Genomic DNA, 7,296 nt, shown 5'->3' with positions numbered 1-7,296 from the left:
ATAACTGATATTTGGACAGAGTATCAGGGCTCAAGTGATTGTTTTTGATAGACTCTCAATTCGAAAGTGATGTTTTGAAGTAATCTCAAAGAGTAATGCCATGAGTAATGTGCTGTCAAAAAAAGAAGTTATTTGAAAACGAAGAATCTATCAACTGCAAAAAATATAGATGCCTCACTCGCTAGGCTGTATCAACTACATGATTTCTCTTGAACTTCATATATTGATCCTTATTTAAGAAAAAACTTACATGTTTAATGTTTTAAAGTTCTTTGCTTTTCCAAGTTACTATTTAAAATTATATATTTCTTGCAGCCATTTATGGGTGAGAGAATCCTTATGTAAATGATGAGTACTTGAAAACAAGGAAATTAAGTTGATGAACAGTTAGTAAATTATAAGAACAACTCAGTATATAGGAAAAATGCAAAATTGGGAGTTCCTTTAGTTTTCGATCAGATAATATTAGTTTTCAGCGTAAAATTATATATATTATTTGATATGCATGTATAATAGTAGCCTATCATAATGACAATTGACCAATGCGTGTGGTACTAATATAACTAGACATGCCAATCGTTTTTCGTCTTTCGCTTTCATCCAATATCGCGTTTCAACTTTCACTTAAAAGTAATGTTAAGAGTGTCAATATTTTGTATGTTGCATTTTATAACCCTAACTACAAAATGCAACAATTTGCTTTAGGTACATTGTTATAATCATACACTCAGTGGATACCTCTGTTTGGGTTTTTCACGCTCACTACACGGTGGCACCTTCAAGGTCATTTATCTTCATGTATCTCTTTGTCTTTACTCAAGTAAATCATCTTATTCAATGATGGTCTGGTCTATTTTTTCTTAATTCTTGATAGGAAATTTTTTAGTATTAGGGAAGTCTAGTAGCTCATAGAACTATCATTTTCTTTTTGAATAAGAGACTCTTTTTGGGACAAACAAAAAAGGAAAGTTAGACGTGTATATTATAATCAATGAAGTATCATTCTGTTGAGGAAAATAATGGAAAGTTCAAAGTGCTCAAAAGTTCAATCAACTTTCCAGTTTTTATTTTTTTTCTTCTATTTTATATTTCTATTTGCTCCTTAACTTGATTATGATTTTCATACTTAGTAGGCGAAAGGTTCCGTGTATTTTCTACTTGTATAGTAAAAGGTAATACTCCTATACAACAACTCTAATGCTTGCTTTAGCTGATACAATATATAATATTATGATCATAGTTTAGTGATTCATAAGTCTAGATACGATTGAGATTAATTAATATATTGGTTGATTTTTATTTTTTATACATGTCAACCATCTGTATATGCTTGGGAATCTAAGACTTGGATATGCAAGAAAATGTTACTGTTAAATGTCTAGACTTGGTTTTTGCTTTAATTTGAGATTTCTTTTTATCCATGATAATATTCAATACTCTCTTTATCATATTCTTTTGGGTACATTAATTAGACAATTGTTATTGTTAAAGTTGATATTACTCCATAGAGTTGTCTTTGAGATGTGTTACTTTGCGAAGGTAAATCCAATTAGACATTACCAAATGATGTGGTTTAGTCAACATCTCAAGGATATAAACCGATCAAATTGAATGTTAATCTTTTTTTTTTTGTTTAAAATGGTTTGGCTCAAAGCCAATTTATTCAAAACAAATTATATACAAGCTAAAGCTAAAAGCCTGGCCAAGAACAGGTCATGACTATCTAAACAGGAAATAAGCAAAAGGAAGCAAAGGATAAAAGAAAAGAAATGATAAAACTAAAGAAGTAACTAAAAGGAAAGTGAAAAACCCAAGGATGAACTCTGTGTAACATTCGACCCTAGAGATTCACCCCTAAACTTGGACATTCAGCTCATCTAAATTGTTGTTGCTCTGCTGGAAATCAACCAGATTGATCTCAGAAGGTACGAGCCGAGGGAGGTGAGTAGCATTCTTGGAGGGTAATCAATTTCTTATGGGATAAAATCGTTTTTTCTTTAGTCCAACTCATTGATGACATTTCTATCTCAAATTTGGGTGATGCCACTATGAGACACCTGCAAGAGATCTTATAGGAGAAGTGACATTTTACCCAAAAGAATCCTTCCTCAAACTTGAGGAGAAGTGATTTAAATGAAGCTGAAGTTTAAGATGACCGATAGTCCTTAAATATTGACATAAGCTTTATTAGGAGTGCCTTGTTTGTGATCTTCATTGTTTTTCTTCTAGCAGAATGAACCTCCAAGGAGATTGATACCACATACTAGAACAATTACAATAGAATCCATAAACAAGCTTTCCAAATGGAATTGTCAAATCATATATTTGTACTTCTTGTTGTGTTTTTGCAAATGATTTACTTTGGACCTTTGGCTTACTCAATTGTTGTTAATCAGTCCTACACCTTGTGTTGGAAATACACATTTAATTCGATTCCCTTTCTCTTATCGCCTTGAATCATATACTTGGATTTTATAGTTTATGTGTGTGAATTATCTTTTTAGCTTTTGATGGGAGTTCCTGAAAATCATTGTATTAAATAGTACAATAAAACACCACCACCCCTCTCCTCCCTTTTCCCTGCATTTATTTCACTTCTCATTTGTGTTCCAATTTTGTAAGATCTACCCATGTTCTCTTCATTTGTGCATATTTTCTCCAGATCTCAGTTCTAAAATGTGTGAAATGATTCGTATTCTAGGTGGACAATGTGGTAACCAAATTGGTGCCAAGTTTTTGGAAGGTTTTTGTGCCAAACACGACATTGATTCTACCGCTCTTTACAGTGGTGATTCTAATCTCCACTTGAATGAATTAATGTGTATTACAACGAGGTTACCAGTGGAAGATTTGTTCCTAGGGATGTTCTTATGGATTTAAAGCACCATGGACAATATTTGATCTGGTCCTTATGGACAGACCTTCCATCATGATAACTTTGTTTTTGGACAAGCTGGTGCTGGTAACAATTGGGCTAAAGTGCATTACACCAAAGGTGCTGAATTGATTGATGTAGTTCTCAATCTTGTTCGTAAAGAAGTCGAAAACTTTGCCTGCATGCCTTCAAGGTTTGTGTTTCTACCAGCATTTTCTTTTAACATTTTCTGTTCATTTGATGTTGTTGTAAATATGTGCATTTTGAGGATTTATTTACGTTCTATGTGTTTGATTTTCATTGTGCCATTGATTAGGTGGGGGAAGATGTTCTTTTATGGGAACACTTTTTATCTTAAAGACCAGAGAAGAATACCTGGATAGAATAATGTTTACCTTTTCCGTTTTCACTTCACCTAAGGTTTCTGACATTGTTGTTGAGCCTTATAATGCTACCTTGGCCGTGCATCAATTGGTTAAAAATGTCGATTCTTGGTAATGAGGTTCTATATTACATCTTCTTCAGAACCCTAAAGCTCATTATCCAATCTGCAAGTCATTTCAGCATCTCGATTGCGCTTTTCTTTGCATCATCTGTTTGATTGTTGTTAGCTAAGCATGTTTGACTTTGATATCTCTTGTTAGTTTTTTATTTAGCACTTCGAAGTTATGAATCATCTAATATATTTCTTGTATAAAATCTTTGTTAGTTAAAGAATAGACTAGCTGGTTCCTTCTCTTAGAACACGTAATACCTGGAAATCCCCCCTTCTCCCCCCACTCTATGATCTTCTGAACCTCCATACTAATAGCCAATGGACTGTCCCAATCTTCATCAATCACCTTCCTAATGATTAGGGAGCTAAATTCCATAATAGGAGACATTAGTTGTTCTCTTATACAATAAGTCACTACTTCATGAATTGTCAACGCTTCATCAGCTAAACTAGCAGTATTGGCAATGACCCCTACTATTTCTGATGAAGAATACCAGAGAGCAAGGATCAGGGTTCTCTCTAGACGAGCCATCAATATTGAACTTAAATTTCCCTTGTGGAGGAAGATGCCACTATTCTAATGTGCACCTCGTGGGTTTGTATATTTCCAACTTTTGCATCATATGTGGCAAAATGTTAGAGATCTTTGGTTCCCATGGGGAACCTCGTTCAAGCCAACAGACCGAGGTTATGATTTATGTTATTAATAACTGTGTTTCTTGATATTGGACCTTCTTGGAAAATGATATTTCTTTTCTTCCGTAGATGCCATATAAACAAGATATAGTGGTTTCAGTTAATTAGAAGAATAGTCAGCTTTCCACCATTGTGTTGCAACTTGATTTAACTGAATAAATGATCCCTTAAGCTATTGCAGCGAAGTGTGTTCAGATGCTCTTAGCATAATCTCTTGTTAAGGGCAAATGTAGCATAGTTTCCTGTTGATATATCTCACAACACCTGCACCATTCTTGCTTCACATATTCTTCCTTAATACATTGCCCAAGGGAAAAGACCTTGTGAGACCACTGATAAAATTCATCACACACCAAAAGTCCAAACTAATGTGAAAGAGTTGTGAGTACTCATCAAGAATTATACAGCGCAACACCATGATCTGCTAGCAAGTTTTCTCTAAAGAACTCAAATAAGACACTTTGTTTACTGCATATAGACTCTGAGGTGATAGAGATCTTGAACATAAATTATCGGTGAAAGGTTAAGGAATGGAGAGCTATGTAAATTCAATCATTGGTATAGAAAGTTAAATAAATGAAGGGTAGTTCAACATTTTCATGAACTATATATGCAGCTTAGTCAATATTACATGAACCACTGACGAAAGTAGAATAAATGAAGCTCTATTATGTGTAAGTTTGAAAACGTAACCCTCCTAACTAGCCGTCTCAAAATCACCAAAGTTTTTATCATCCAACTAAGATATGTGAACCGAATCATCTGAAGTCAAAGTCTGTTGCAACAAGTCCAAAGACACTAGTTGTACATAATTTAAGGATTATATGCATAGATGTTATGAAATTCCATATACTGCCCTTTCTTGATCTTTCTAATCGTGCAACATAAAGACAAAACATATATACTTTTCTTGCATAACATATTACCCATTGATAATTTTCTTTTTCATACGATCCATAAATAGAAATATAATTTGTAAGGTAGACTAGAAATGCATATTTTACTAAAAACCCATTGTAGCTCCTCTTACTTGTTGAAGATTAAGAATGATATTTTTCATATGTATATTTATTTAATGAATTAATTATGATCAAGATGTTGGGTCCTAGTCTTGAACTACATGAAGCAGGTTTATTGCAGCAAATGCTTGGTAGGCTTCTAAATTTTTTACTTGTTTGGTAGACTTCATATAGAATTAAGGTTTTGAAAGTTGATATTTGTTTTAATTCCTGAGTTGAATACTTTTGAACTTGTAGTCGTTATTGGAGCTGACAAAAGATCTACAGTAAATAAATGGACGAAATAATGTTAATGTAGTAGGTGAGATTTTGTTGATACGAACTCCAACATGATGCATGACTCTTTACAAAACTAGGCAATGCATGCAACATTGTCTATAATCATTTTAGTTTGTCCAATTGTCAAGGATTAGTTAAATTGCACATTAAATGATCATAGATTCTAATACTTCACATGTTAAAAGTTGAGTTAGTACATTTCTCAAATATCAGCATTTTGATAATTCATGTGTAGAAGGTTGTGCGAGTATAATGGTTTGTTCATTGCTCTCCAGAATTAAAGAAAAAGTTCTTGCTAGGTACATAGTCTTGCTCACCAAAGATGACCTTCATATTAGTATGCTTGCATTTTTATTTAGTGTTTATGAAACTGATCATTACAACATATGGAATACATAGATTCTATTACAAATTATATCATTTTACCTCATTATGAACACACTTTAAATAAAATCATAATTTTGTCCTTTTTTTTTCCACAGGTATAAGAGGTAGAATTGAATCAAGACTACTTGAAAGCTAAAGGCGTAATACATAAATATGCCCTTTAACTTTGTTTCGAATTACATTTATGCCCTTCAACTTTGAGTGTGCTCAAGTACACCCTTAAACTTGTATGAAGTTGAACAAATCGACACACATGTCCGACATGTCATCCTACATATAATTTTTTGTCCTACGTGGTGTTCTACGTGTATTGTAACACCCCGTAGCCAAAACAAACCAAAAATTAGTTTTTCAGAAAAATCTGCAGGCGCTACCAACAGTGGCATCGACGGACCTTATTCTGAACCACGGTTCGTCCTGCACAACCGTCGATGGGATAGAAACTCCCAAAATTTTCAACCTAGAAAAATTGGTTAAGTCTTCAACCGTCGATGGGATAAGAAACTCCCAAAATTTTCAACCTAGAAAAATTGGTTAAGTCTTGTATGATGGACGGACTTACGGTCCGTAGGTGGAAAATTTGTAGCCAGTTAAGGGGAAATGCAGTTGGGTCAACTTAAAATGATCATAACTCTTAGCACAAAATGAATTAGGTCTCCCTGACCTACCCACAGATAGATAAATTTAATTATCTTTCCATAGCCACCGACCTTGCTAAAATCAGACATATGAGTAAAAAGTTATGCCCGTTTTAGTAAAGGCCTGTCGAACAGTCCCTCACTATGGACCCAACGACGAGGCATCGGGCGCATGACGGACCGTCAGTCCTGGCTGTCGTGAGGCCCGACAGCAACCTTCCCAAGGTCTTTTTGACCTTTCGCACTCCATTTAAACCCTAATTTACGTCGTTTTGACCCTAAATCATCAGATTTTAGTCAGTTTAAGCCTAGAAACATAGTTAAAACATATCCAAGTCAAATCATTAAATCAAAAATTAGAAAATAAGAAGCAAGAGAGGAGAAAACAGCTTAAGAATCCTAGTTCAAGAATGCCACAAGCTCCAGCAGTTGCAGTTCAAAACTTAAGTATTTCTCCGTGGATTTCTTCAATAGGTATGTGGAATTTCACTAGTGGGTTCCTATCACCCATTGGGTCCTTAGTTTCTGTCAGTTCTTGATTATCTTATTGTGATTAAACCTAGGGTTTCTAGAACTTTGATATAACTTCATGAATTTATTAAATATATGTTCCAAATAAGATTATCATGTTATTACTCAGATTATCGCATAAAATTTAGAAATCTAGCTTTGTATTTCTTTAATTCTTGAATTACACATGCCAGGTCATATATTTCACACACTTCAGATATACATGCCTCAGTTTGCATAATTACCAGATTAATTGTTGCATTCTCAATTTGCATATTAAGTTTCAGCTTTACTCTATCCTACATACTCAGTACCTTTCATGTACTAACGCATACATGCGCTACATCTTCTCGTGATGTAGGTTGAGGTTCTCAGCATCCAAATCACGCGTAGATC

General features: G+C 34.1%; 1 long non-coding RNA gene across 1 annotated transcript; it reads left to right on the top strand.

The window, feature by feature from the left end:
• The first annotated feature begins 1,788 nt into the window (after positions 1-1,788).
• Positions 1,789-6,397, top strand: LOC101259132 (uncharacterized). Its single transcript, XR_738842.4, has 3 exons — positions 1,789-1,941; positions 2,702-3,068; positions 5,848-6,397. It is a non-coding gene; the product is annotated as an uncharacterized lncRNA (long non-coding RNA).
• The last annotated feature ends 899 nt before the right edge of the window (positions 6,398-7,296 follow it).

Source organism: Solanum lycopersicum, chromosome 12 (genome assembly GCF_036512215.1).
Source record: "Solanum lycopersicum chromosome 12, SLM_r2.1".
Classification (NCBI taxonomy): Eukaryota; Viridiplantae; Streptophyta; class Magnoliopsida; order Solanales; family Solanaceae; genus Solanum; species Solanum lycopersicum.
Note: the sequence above shows the minus strand (reverse complement) of the source record. Positions and strands in the feature narration are given on the sequence as shown.